The sequence below is a fragment of the Anabrus simplex genome, chromosome 3, assembly GCF_040414725.1.
Source record: "Anabrus simplex isolate iqAnaSimp1 chromosome 3, ASM4041472v1, whole genome shotgun sequence".
NCBI lineage: Eukaryota > Metazoa > Arthropoda > Insecta > Orthoptera > Tettigoniidae > Anabrus > Anabrus simplex.
Window position 1 is genome coordinate 119471074 of NC_090267.1, and position 14992 is coordinate 119486065.

The window sequence follows — 14992 nt, forward strand, 5'->3', positions numbered from 1 at the left end:
AACAAATTTCGTCACCAGAGTGCAGTTTTGGTACTCTCAGGCAGACTCTCCGGCATATCGTGCACCAGTGTCCATCACATTTATTTAAACGCAATTTCAGCGACTTTATGGAAGCAGGTTTAACTGTGATAGTCTTAGTTAACAACTCAATAGTAAAACTGAAATAATATACTGTCGATAATGTTCAATCATCGAGTGGGAATTCGTTCACGATCTCTCTCGCCGGGAACATTTATATGAACGATCAGTTTTCCTATGCCGTCGCTTCCACGTCAAATGTGTCCAAAGAATTGTAAAACTCTTTGCTTGCATATTGATGATAATCTGATTCTGAGGTTGAGTTGCTTTATAATGGAATCATTCGAGTGAGTCCGGCTCCATGGCTAAATGGTTAGCGTGCTGGTCTCGGGTTCGATTCCCGGCAGGGTCGGGAATTTTAACCTTCATTGGTTAATTTCGCTGACACGAGGGCTGGGTGTATGTGTCGTCTTCATCATCATTTCATCCTCATCACGACGCGCAGGTCGCCTACGGGAGTCAAATCAAAAGACCTACACCTGGCAAGCCGAACTTGTCCTCGGACACTCCCGGCACTAAAAGCCATACGCCATTTCATTCGAGAGAAATGCTGTCCAAGGTGTGCGTAACATTCTTCGCCAGCACAACGTTTCAAAACAATTGATTTTCTTCAGGTCTGTAGCACGAAGATTCAACGTCTCGGCTCCATAGATGAATACTGAATATACCAGACTGGATACTACTCCTTACTTACAACCTCTTCATTGTGAATACCGTAATGAAGGCCTTTCCTTATATTAACATCTTGGTCGACAGTTACTCTCTTCCGACCCCACGGGTATTTAGTTTGCGGGGCTTAGGTTGTCTTCAAATATCACGTCCTCCGTGGTCTTTCTCTTCCTTTAGCCAAAAACTTCATTCTTCCATGTGTCGTACCTCTTCCATGTCCCGTCCGATTACTGTTATGGGAAGATGACTGCCCAGTTAAACTTCCTCTTGATGCAATAATCAACCTCCACCATCACCTCTTTCTTATCCCATCGTCACAATAAGACTTGTCTGTGTTGGTGCTATATAAATCATATATAAAAGAAATCATGGATATAAATAGTATTTACGCAACAAAATAATATATAAAAAGAACCAGTCGATGTTGATATAGACTTGAATTTTTGCATGTACGTTAGGAACTCTAACTGCTTCAAACATTGTTACAGAGTCAGTGGTGCTTCAAAAGAAATCAGTGGCACTGTGAGGAAAAAAGTAACAAAGTACTTCCGTGTTCAACTTGAGTGCTGTACATGATTATAGCGCTTTAATAGCATATTTTTGTTTATTATTAAGAATGTACTGTACGAGGAAAGGGAATTATTCGCAGTAATAGGATTGATTTTATGAATATCTTGTCCCTGAGTTTGTGCTATTCATTGAACGGAAGTACGGTGTGGTTCAGGCAGCACTTGATACTCATTGAACTTATTAATGTACTAGCAAATGTACCCGTGCCTCGCTACGGTATTCTACATTGTATTCGGATATCGAAGTAAATACTGTACATACAGTAAATAAGATTGTTTTAAAAGGGCATGTCTCTTAGCGTTATCCGAGAAACAGCATAGGGAGGTTGTGGCTACTCCAACCAGTACTCTTATACCTTCATATCTTCCACACAATATAAATAACATTTGTTTGAGCGCCAGTTGCTTTTTTAAGAAAAAACAACAAAATTCGGAAGAGCATACCTCTTATATCAATTATCTCAAGGCGTGAGGTGATAAACTCACATATCTGGCAATATACAGGGATATGGATCAGGACAATATTAAATTACTGTTGCATTTCCACAATTGAAGATTGTACATGGAGCTGGAATCACTTATTATAATTAAAATAAAACTGAGTTTATGACTATAATTTACGTCACAATGAACAATCATTGACGTCTTTTAATTTAACAAAAAAAAAATATATATAGTGAGATTTGCGGTACTAATAAAAGGAAAATTGAATCTAAACAAAAAAAGCTATTGGCATGAACTTGAAGTGAGATGTGATATCGCCGCTGATTACATTCTTCTTCATGTTATGAATGCATAACATGTCTGATGTTGTAATTACCTGATGTCTGCATACACCGCTGTTGAACTTGAAATTCCAGGGAAAACCTATGAGCTGAAGTCGGGAGCCGTCTGCTGTTATCTTCTTATATAACAAGGAGTTGGCCTACATACCATGTACGCGTGTAGGGAGCTCCAATGTAATTACGTCCATTCAATATCTTATAAGTAATTGACAATATTATTGAAACATCTTGTGAAGTCCATCCTCACAAGAAGATGATGTTTCTTTATCAGCATAGTACCCGTCTCTGCTCGGATACAACCACCACTTGTAGACCTCCTCGATTATTACAAGACCTCTTGAAAACACAACTCTTAGCTCTGACCATCACTCTAAGACCACTTCTTCCATTTGATACATCTGACTGTTACATATGATCTGAATGATATGATCTGAATACCTCACACCACCGTTGCATCGACTTTTATAACCTCGCGATGACGACTCATCTCCCTACTCTCTGTTCATCCCTTCCACTTCAACATACAGTAGCTGGCGAATACTGACACTTGGTCGCAATCACGTGCCCACGCACTGATGTCATCAGTCAAGTGTTGTCTAAGCGTGCCTAAGCGGATTGCAGATGACTAAGTTTCATGCGTCACCGGGAAATCTACTTGCACATAACATTCTCAGTTAAACATAGCCTCGATTGCAAAATACTATGCCAGCTCATCTAGCCAGAGTTACAAGCCACAGCCTGACTATATGAAACCAACAAATCTCACTTACAGCAATACAGAATAATTACAAACAAATTTCACTTAACCTATGATTAAATACAATAATATGCGTGATGCCTAATTATTACAGTCTAAATGATGAGAAACAGAATATAAAATCTAATGAATCGGGTTAATAATGATGATAATATTAATAATAATAATAATAATAATAATAATAATAATAATAAATACTGAATGGAATCTGTAACCCTATAGTACGGTTACAGAACGCCTCCCTCATGAAATAATCGATTAAATGAATCGATTGATTCATGAAATATATACATAATCACCTGAAATCGAGTACACCATAGATACATGTATAAAAATGCCCTTTACAAATTGGGTACATAGTATCATCCATCTGGATGTTCGTTGTTACACACATGAAACATTGATCAATTATCATTTTCACTTTGATTATACAGTATTATTTACATACAGAGATTACATTACTTTCTCACTTCTGACGTTTCAAACGTTCATTTAGTGTCCAAAAGTAATTCTCGAAGACATTTCATTATATACACTTTCACCAAGCACTGGAGTTTATTGCACTGTCGTGCTTCACTTAATATCACAACACACGCTAATTTCACTGAAGTCCTGTTCGCAATGCCAGCTTCATAAAACATGGTGAATTAACATCTTCTTCTTCTTCTTTTCCTGCCGCTTTTCCCACACCTGTGGGGTCGCGGGTGCGAACTGCGTCGCACATGTGGATTTGGCCCTGATTTTACGGCCGCCAACCCTCTATGGAGGGATGTAAGCACTATTGCGTGTTGCTGTGGTGGTTGGTAGTGTAGTATGGTGTGTGAATATGATGAGGGGAGTGTTGGGACGGACATATACACCCAGTCCCCGAGCCAGAAGAATTAATCAGAAGCGATTAAAATCCCCGACCCGGCCGGGAATCGAACCCGGGACCCTCTGAACCAAAGGCCAGTACGCTGACCATTCAGCCAACGAGTCGGACGGTGAATTAACATAATAATGAAAATTAATCAACAAACTCACATGATATATTTCTTAAGATTTCTTATATTGTATGTGCCTACGATATTTCCTTCCTTGTCTTCTAATGAATAAGCACATTTCACAATCCGTTTCACTACGGTGAAGTATCCCTGATATAACAAGAAAAACTTAGAAAATTGACCAGCTTCTGCTGATGACGGGAGTGGCGCTCTGAGTAAAACCTTGTCACCAAGCTCAAATTCATCCAATATAATCCTACAAAAGTTATCATGCACAATCTTACCGTGTTACCCTTCTTTGGTATAATAACAAGTGGATTCAAATTAGGACTACATGATGGTTCAATTATATTATAATCTAGCATAATGTCAATCTGCTCTTCAACAGCGCTAGCGTATTTTAACGGAATGGGATATTTCGGTCCTACAAAAGTTGAGTCATCAATAACATTAAATTTGTGTTCGTAAAGATGTGTTCTACCAGGCCGATCACTAAAAACTTCACAATGTGATATCAACAATTCACACAATTCATCCTTCTGACTTTCCGCTAAATTACATTTCTCCACTGTCTCATACAATTCATCTCTAGAATCTCTCTGTATAGACACATGGCAGACATCAATATTTTTCCTAATATTAGGAATTTCACAAGACCCTTCCGTACTAGAACACACTTTATTCGCACTAATTTCTGACAAAACATCATATGGTAAACTGACTTCCCTGCTACTCTTTCCACAAATAAGATTGACATTACACAGATTAAAATTTAATTTAGCCTTGTGACACGTTAACCAGTCGGTACCTAAAATAACGGCATAAACTAAATAAGGCACAACTAAGCATGGTTGGAAAATACATTCTCCACTTATGTTAAAGGGGACAGCTATTTCTTTATTCACTCTTTGAGACTTGTTTCCAACAGCTGTTACGATGAACGTATTCCTCACTGGAATTTCCGCTACATCATACTTCTCTCTCAAAACTTCCTCATACAGCTTGGAATTTACACATGACTTCTCACTACCAGAGTCCAACAAAATCTTAACTTTTCTGCCCCATATCAGCAGTTCAATCGTCGGTGTAACAGTAACACTACTTAAATTATCCTCATTACATAATATAAGATCACTTAACAAATCTTGCCTTATATCTAAATTTAAATTACACTTATAAAATTTATTGTCTACGATTAAGTCGTCACTTAAAACATTTGAATTATTGCTACTTAGGTCACAATCATGTTCACTTACAATTATAGGCTGGTCGACATTAACATACTTATCTACCTTATACGTGAACTCACCATTTACGGACTGTCTCAGTAACCTGTTTATACAGTCCGTTGCGCGTTTAAATTACTTGGTTCGGTTACGACTTGTTGGCCTCCCCTGTTGCCTATTTCCTCTAGCTTCATTATTATTATTATTATTATGGCCTGTATTCTCCCGCCTCCCAGCTTCTGGTTGATTACCATAATCACGCCTCCCAGTCCTGAAATTTTCCGAACTATTTTGATAATTTCTCTCCCTGTGGAAATTATTATTAGGTCTCTCCTGATATTCTCTTCTGTAGTTACGATTATTCATAGGCCTGTCCTGATTATTAGATTGGTTACCCCTTCCTTCTACATTCGTATTTAGTGTCCTACTATTATTCAAGCTACTACCTAAAGCATCAAAACTTTCCAACAAAATCTCCATTTCCTTAATAGTCTCCACTTTTTGCATACAAACAGCTTCTCTTATTCTATCGGGATAGTGCTTAGCCATAAGTCTAACTATATCAGCCTCAGGTCCAATACATTCTAAATTTCTCCACACCAAAACATGAGCCAAAAATATTCTGTCATTCTAACACCCTCGTTAGAATTATACCTGCCAAGCCTTACTCTCTCTCTCTCTTTCTCTCTACTCTGAACACCTTCACTCCAAAATTTAGCTATGAATTTTTCCTTAAATTCAGTTAGACTAGACATCGAGCTTCTATATACCTGAAACCAAGACTTAGTCTCTCCTACGAAAGCATTAGATAAGATCTCCAATACAGTTTCCCAGCTAATAATATATCTCTCATAAATATATCTCTCTAAATTCCATCGGGTTAAATTCTTTTCCAGAAAACTTAGGTAAATCATTATCTCTATTGATTAAACCATTATTTACAATTATTTCACGTACATTTCTACTGTCACGCACTTCTTTCTGGAGTACTCTCTGGCAACTCAGAAATTTTTCTTCCACTGTTTCCTCAGCATTTTCTTGAATTTTTCTTAATTCCTCCTGCAACTTTTCTTCCGATTCTCTCACATTCTGTGATAATGATTTTTGTTCACTCTCTAGATCACCTACTTCTCCAAGTTTTCTTTCCACATATTCTACCCTACTAATACATTTCCTACTTTCTTGCCCCACTGTATGGTTATCTTTTCAAACTTTTCTTCTACTAACTCATTGATTTCTCCTTTATTAGACTCGATCTTGGCGCCTAATTCATCAATCCTATGCCCTTGTTTGATGCCTGTCTCACTAACTTGCTCGATTTCAGTATGGAGATTGCTCCGACCCAATTCCATCTCAGCTCTGATGTCACTACACTCCCTATTTACCTTACTTTCTAAATTATTAATTTGCTTACTTATTTCTAACACCTGATGATCTGTCTTATTACTAACATCATCGATCTTCTTATTAGTACTAATACCCTGAGCTTCAATTTTCTCACTAATGACCGCTTCAATTTTCTCACTCATAATATTATTCTGAGATTCAATTTTCTCACTAATAACCGTTTCAATTTTCTCACTCATAATATTATTCTGAGATTCAATTTTCTCACTCATAATATTATTCTGAGATTCAATTTTCTCACTAATGTTATTAATCTGCTCAGTCATTTTGGACATCAGCAAATTAAATAAACCCAGGTCAATCACCCCTTTACTTTGATCTTGCGTGACAGCGTTTTCCTCACTTTCTAATATTTTATGACTTTCAGCAGGTCCCAACTTAGTCACCAACTTCCTATTTATGTTACCACCTTGGATTTCCTTGGACACAATAACCTCAGGCTCATCACCTGACTGCATATTGCTATCCTTGTCCATCTTCGGTTTCCTACTAATTTTTCGCGATCTCAAAGCTATTTCCCCTTGTCCTTCCTCTGACATTACCCCTTAAATACATACTTCAACAAAATGACCTTCCTAACATTACTCGGTGAATTTAACATGTGCGTACTCATTAAAAGAACTGATCCATGTATATTGCCATTCAGAAACACTTTTTCTGAACCTTTCGAGTCCCACGTTGCTGGCGACACGTTGTGGCTACTCCAACCACTACTCTTATACCTTCATATCTTCCGCACAATATAAATAACATTTGTTTGAGCGCCAGTTGCTTTTTTAAGAAAAACAACAAAATTCGGTAGAGCATACCTCTTATATCAATTATCTCAAGGCGTGAGGTGATAAACTCACATATCTGGCAATATACAGGGATATGGATCAGGACAATATTAAAATACTGTTGCATTTCCACAATTGAGGATTGTACATGGAGCTGGAATCACTTATTATAGTTTAATCTAAACAAAAAAAAGCTATTGGCATGAACTTGAAGTGAGATGTGATATCGCCGCTGATTACATTCTTCTTCATGTTATGAATGCATAACATGTCTGATGTTGTAATTACCTGATGTCTGCATACACCGCTGTTGAACTTGAAATTCCAGGGAAAACCTATGAGCTGAAGTCGGGAGCCGTCTGCTGTTATCTTCTTATATAACAAGGAGTTGGCCTACATACCATGTACGCGTGTAGGGAGCTCCAATGTAATTACGTCCATTCAATATCTTATAAGTAATTGACAATATTATTGAAACATCTTGTGAAGTCCTTCCTCACAAGAAGATGATGTTTCTTTATCAGCATAGTACCCGTCTCTGCTCGGATACAACCACCACTTGTAGACCTCCTCGATTATTACAAGACCTCTTGAAAACACAACTCTTAGCTCTGACCATCACTCTAAGACCACTTCTTCCATTTGATACATCTGACTGTTACATATGATCTGAATGATATGATCTGAATACCTCACACCACCGTTGCATCGACTTTTATAACCTCGCGATGACGACTCATCTCCCTACTCTCTGTTTATCCCTTCCACTTCAACATACAGTAGCTGGCGAATACTGACACTTGGTCGCAATCACGTGCCCACGCACTGATGTCATCAGTCAAGTGTTGTCTAAGCGTGCCCAAGCGGATTGCAGATGACTAAGTTTCATGCGTCACCGGGAAATCTACTTGCACATAACATTCTCAGTTAAACATAGCCTCGATTGCAACATACTATGCCAGCTCATCTAGCCAGAGTTACAAGCCACAGCCTGACTATATGAAACCAACAAATCTCACTTACAGCAATACAGAATAATTACAAACAAATTTCACTTAACCTATGATTAAATACAATAATATGCATGATGCCTAATTATTACAGTCTAAATGATGAGAAATAGAATATAAAATCTAATGAATAGGGTTAATAATGATAATAATAATAATAATAATAATAATAATAATAATAATAATAATAATAATACTGAATGGAATCTGTAAACCTGTTGTACGGTTACAAGGTTCCCAATACGGTGTTTCCAATGTAAAGTGCTTGTTACGGATTTGTGACGATAACGGCAGGCTCACTTGCCTACTGCCATTCAAAATCGAGTTGGGAAGTTTTCATTATAATTGCAGGCCCCATCGCCTACTGCGCGGTCACAATCGATTTGGGAGTTTTCGTTACAATGGCAGGCCCCCTTTCCTACTTCCAGACAGATTACAGTTTTCATTAGAATGTTTGGCAACTTCCCTACTACCAGTCGAAATTAAGTTGTGCATTTTTTAATTATAGTGACAGGCACCTTTTCCTACAGCCAGTCAGCTTACTACCAGTCACACCAAGTTGGTGAGTTTCCATCAAAATAGCAGGCCACTATGCCTAATACCAGTCACATTTTAGATGGATACATTTGTTTATAAGGGCGGGTACCCTTGCCTACAGCCAAACACAATCGGGTAGGGGAATTTTAAACAACAATGCATGCTCCCTTGCCTTCTGCAAGTTAAATCGAGAAGTGAATTATTCACTATAATGGTAGGCCTTCCTTACTAATGCCAGTTACACAGGTGTTTGAGAAGGACCTCATTCCTACTGCCAGTCAAAGTCGGTGTGGGGAGTACTGATTACAATAGCAGACACACCCTTTCTCGATCGCTCGATGGGATAGGAAAGGCCTAGGTGTGGGAAGGAATCGACCGTGGCCTTAATTAAGGTACAGCCCCAGGATTTTCCTGGTGTGAAAATGGGAAAACACGGAAAACCATCTTCAGGCTCTCCGAGAGTGGACCTCGAACCCACTATCTCCCGGATGCAAGCTCCCAGTTGTGCGCCCCTAACCGCACGGGCAACTCGTCCGGTTATTGTCGTTCCCTCCGCAAGATGGCAAGTTTGGTGCCGAATGAGGCAGGTGGTATTTAAGGGTGTTTAACTGTGACAGTTCCGCGTCGTTTGCTTCCAGCACATTAAGGAATTCCTGCGGCAGACATTTACGACACTTCAGCGTGTTAGCCTACTAATAATAATATTCGTTTTCACATCGTTGTGCCCGACTAAGGAGTACAATTGAACTTACTTAGCATTTGAATTTGCTTTCTTCTCTTCCCAGTAGCTGTTGGGTGGATTGCGTAGTTCAACATTTGCTGTTGCCGGTCAAAATTCCGGATAAAGGAGAATGGTAAAAGAGAAGCCAGAAAATAACTTGAGGCAACCTCTAAGGCTAAATGCGTTAGTTGTACTACTGAGATAGATTAAAATATATCTGCCCACTATCTTCAACTTACTAGCATGACGGAATCAACTTACAATAATATATTATTATTTTTTTTATTACTACAACAAGTTAACTTTATGTGAAATTTCAGCCACAGACATGCAATTATTAACTTCATTTCAAACATCATAGGAGAGAACGTGTAGATTTATATGACAATCAGTGGTTTGATTCAATTCACGTGCAATAGTGGTGATTATTTTTGTTGTTTCTGTTTTTACCACTTCCCTTACGTCGTACCGGCACAGTTAGGTCTTACGGCGACGATGGGGGACGAAAGGCATAGGAGTGGGAAGCAAGCGGTCGTGGCCTAAATTAAGGTACAGCCCCTGTATTTGCCTGGTGTGAAAATGGGCAACTACGGACAACAGTCTTCAGGGCTGCTTGACGGTGGGGTTCGAACCCACATCTCCCGATTTCAATGTCACAGCTGCGCGTTCCTAACCCGGTCAACTCGCCTGATGATTATTGTTCTAAAAATAACTGCAACTAGTCGAGGGACGGGGGGGGGGGGGGAAATCATTCTCTCTTACTAATAACGAGAGGAATAATCGAAGAATGAGTGAGGGTATTGGTTAAATAAAGTGAAGGGACACGAAGTACGTGAAGATGAAATGTTCCCCAGGCCACGTTAAGCTAAAACCGCCGGTGTCAGAAGAAACCAAGGGTTTAACGAGAGGGAATTCGAAGAGGGAAGTAGAAATTGAGGAGTGTGCTCTAAGTGAAAGCAATGTGTGACTCAGCCAGGGGCACCATGGTCGCCAAACCACGCTCCTAATTTGAGAGCCACTTGTGTTACACCTTTTCACGCGTGATTGTCCGACTCGTTGGCTGAACGGTCAGCGTACTGGCCTTCGGTTCTGAGGGTCCCGGGTTCGATTCCCGGCCGGGCCGGGGATTTTAACCTTAATTGGTTAATTCCAATGGCACGGGGGCTGGGTGTATGTGTTGTATTCATCATCATTTCATCCTCATCACGACGCGCAGGTCGCCTACGGGAGTCAAATAGAAAGACCTGCACCTGGCGAGCCGAACCCGTTCTGGGATATCCCGGCACTAAAAGCCATACGACATTTCACATTTCATCGCGTGATAGGACAAGCAGGGGAAACCGGGGATACAGAATAAATAAGTTAAGAGTCAAACAGTTTTACACAGATTCTGCACCACTGAGACATGATGTTTGACATCAAAAGTCGAATGTCCGGGATGCGAACCGCAGTTGCCTTGTTGAGAAGGCGCTCAACTTTCTCACTTAAGACGGATGGAGAACTGGTGTAAAGGACAGGAATTTTATACTGAAATTCGTCCCTTTTTTAGTTTAATACTTCGCATTATACGACGTAAAGGGTTTTAAGCTGCCTTATATTTAACTCTGGTAAGTAAGTTCACTGTTGCTGAATGTATACAGTTCACATTCACTGGAAGGTATCCTAAAAACCTCTGGCAGTAATTTCTGCAATAATAGGACTATATTCTAAATAATACTTCCCATAACAATACAAGCAGTTGTGCACGAGTAACTCTAATTTAAATAATGTCTATACAGAGCACAGTGCACAAATAGCTCTGTTCGTAAAGCGCCCACCCGCAGCAGTGTTTTCATGCGGGAATATTGTCTGCCCTCTATGCGTACCATCCTGAACCAGATTTTTCATTACTACTGTCGTCATTAGGCCCCATAACAATAACAATACAGACCCCACCACATTTCTTCTCTACTCTAAAATATTTTCCGTGGAAACACTCTTTTATGTATTTTTTGCGCTATAACTGCAGCTGTGACAGAGTGGGCCAAAGCGACTCATTACATTTCATGGGCACTATTCGCATTACTTTATTTAGGTATAGTTTTTACGACCCCTGGGTGAAGGTGTGTGTGTGTGCGTGCGTGTGTTGGGGGTACAGAAATCTGCCTTCTCTTCTACCTCCCCTCTTCGCCTCATCTCGTTCACTCTCAACTATGTATCTCCCATTGACCCACCGTGGCACAGAAGAGCGCTGGTGGCGCGCACATGCGCCTCACTCACTAAGTCCGGGCGGTGTGCTTGCCTATATACAGGCGACAATTCTCATCTGGACTCCAGTTCTTCTTGCGGATTCGCGGATGCAAGAACCGGCTTGCAGCACTTCCGAGCGGTTTCTTCAAGCTAACACAGTATCGAGAATTTTCTCTGTCAAGTGAAGTGGGAGTGAAAATAATTCGATTGAATAAAACTCTCAAATTATGTCGTAATAATTAAATTAATCAATTGTGATAGTATAGAAAAATATTTGATTTGCGTATGTCAGTGATATTCGTTAATATACACTTGAGAATCAGATGATTTAAAATAATATATTTAATTTCTTTAATGCACGAGACCGTGTGCTTAGGAATTGTTAGTTAAATTCTCCGTTTTTACCTATCTCGATATAATAGTAAAGGGGACGGGAAGAATCCCTAATACCTTTAAACAACGGAAAATATAGACAGTAAAAATATATTAGAATTATCTGAGGAGTTGTTACGTCAATTTCGAATTCAATGTGTTTCTAGTAAGGAACAAGGTGGGGGTTAAGCCGTTTAGTGAGTGCTATGTGGTTCGAGTGATGCTTGACGGAGATGCGCGCCGTGGCATTAGCGGACACCAGTACGACGCACCCGTTCCGGTCTCGCCACCACCGTAAGGGTCCAAATGCCAACCCAACCTCTAGTAAGCGATGCCGTTCGCGTAGCACGACACCTGGAGTGTATTTGGCTGTGGCGGCGGTGGCCCTTGGCTGCTACTTGAACGGCCTGCAAGGTGACTTCGTTCATGATGACATTCCTGCTGTCACCCAAAACAAAGACGTCCTCGGAGTCACCTCCCTTGCAGATGTGTTTAGGAATGATTTCTGGGGGACTCCCATGAGTGATGTCAACAGCCACAAGTCCTACCGGCCCCTTACTACCCTCACATTCAGGTAGGTGACCCTACAACGTTGAAAAATGTTAATGTACTTCGTAATAGAAAGGAAAATGATTAAAGATGATTTAAGCCTTTTCGATCCACAAATGTTTTCCAATAATTCCTAATTACAGTTCATATTTAAGTGAATGCTGAGCATATTGTATATCATGATCTCAAAATGTTCTGGTGAATTATATTATTCGCTAATTTCTCTATAGCACGAAGCTGTGGGGTATGTAATTATAATTTCGCTAATACCTGGCTGCGAACCTCAGCGCTGGCCACTTGAATTAAATCTAGTGGGCTCTATCGCGGCTCAGATCCTTGGTATTTGGAAGACGTGTATGCCAGCCTTGCATCAGATTTACTGCCACATGAAGGAACTCCTGTGGGACAAAACTCTGATACGTTGACACCTCCGAAAGCCACAGATAAGTAGTTTGTGGGAATTAAAACTATTAATATAAAAATAACTTGTAGTATATTTTCCTAATAGTAGCTAATATTAATTTTTAAAATTTCATTCTAACTACTGATGGTCTTGCCAGATCAGATACCAGGATGTTCGAATCTTGTCTTCCAGGAGTTAAATACATTGAAAGACAACGATACAGAATTATTTTGATCTTTTTCGTTCTACAACCTTTACGTAATCATCTGTTGTTTTTGAATGAAGAGAAATTAAGCGTTGACGGATGTCGTATGGGTTGCCTAGCCGGGGCGGTAAAATCTTGTTTTGATGCTATGTTCATTTAGTTTCTGTAAAGATTTTGAAGATATTGGAAAGGACGGTAGAGGTAAGCCTACACTTCAACTATCCTGTCACCGGCGTTAGTGATAAGGACGGTTTAGCCGTTGTGTTTCTTTCGCAAGATAGTGGGTTCGAGCTCAGCTCAAAATCGTGTAAAATTAAGCATATTTAAATGCTACCACACCGTGTCACTTACTCCCAGTAAGAGTTGGAACTCCAATAAGTCAAATTTTAAAATTCTGGTGCTAAGTCGAAGGTACGTTATTATTATTATTATTATTATTATTATTATTATTATTATTATTATTATTATTATTATTATTATTATTATTATCTCCTCATTCTTAAACTATTAAAGTTCAGTATTTTGGTGCAAAATTACGTCCTGTGCAGTTAGCGTGTTCGGTCATATGTCCTAAATTGTAGTGTCTGTAATTTTTATGAACCTAGGAATAACTTGCCTTGCGCTAGGATATGAAATGTTTAGGAATGTTCCTCGATAAACTCGTAACGTAAAGTTTTATAGGCACTCTTAATGCTGCTGTTGGAATCACATTGAACTACTGAAATCTGCTGCATTTAATGTCTTGGTTAGTGGTGTAGATATACCCAATTCAGCTACGAGACAATAGCAGAAATGCAACTAATGATCTGTTTCGTAACTATTTGCATATACCATATTTCTACATTATCTTTTTCTTATTGGCGAAAGTTATTTTAAAAAATATAAAATACTTTTAATATCAAAGTTATTTACACAATTTTATCATTAATGCTTCGGTTACTGTGTTTCATTTTTCGAAGTTATATAGGAGGAAATTCGCTCTTCAAACTGAAGATGCTTGCGTAAGTAATAGAATTGCTGTTCTTATTTTTAATTAGACTGCTCTGTACTGTGGATCATTTTGTTCTCTTCACCTGCAACCTCAAGACTTGGATTGAGTGCCAGCTCAGTCAGATGACTGGTATTCCTGGGTGCATGAAATCCCTGGTAGTAGGTTAACTGGACCATTGAAGCAAAAGCCTATCGGGAAGTAAATCCACAACTAACGTATCACTGTTTTTCTTTGCAAGTTGCTTTACGTCGCACCGACACAGATAGGTCTTATGGCGACGATGGGACAAGAAAGGGCTACTAGTGGGAAGGAAGCGTCCGTGGCCTTAATTAAGGTACAGCCCCAACATTTTCCTGGTGTGAAAATGGGAAACCACGGAAAACCATCTTCAGGGCAGCCGACAGTGGGGTTCGAACCCACTATTTCCCGAATACTGGATACTAGCCGCACTTAAGCGACTGCTGCTATCGAGCTCGGTACGTATCACTTTAAACCATTAGCAGTTAACAGAACATTAATAGCATGTTATTATTATTATTATTATTATTATTATTATTATTATTATTATTATTATTATTATTATTATTATTATTATTATTATTATTATTATTATTATTATTTAACAGAACTGGAAACTTAAACCAGTCCACAGCATAAATGTTCCGTCAGGCGTACTTCCCGCTTAACAGGCCACCGCCTGCCACAGTTTCCGAATCCAGTAG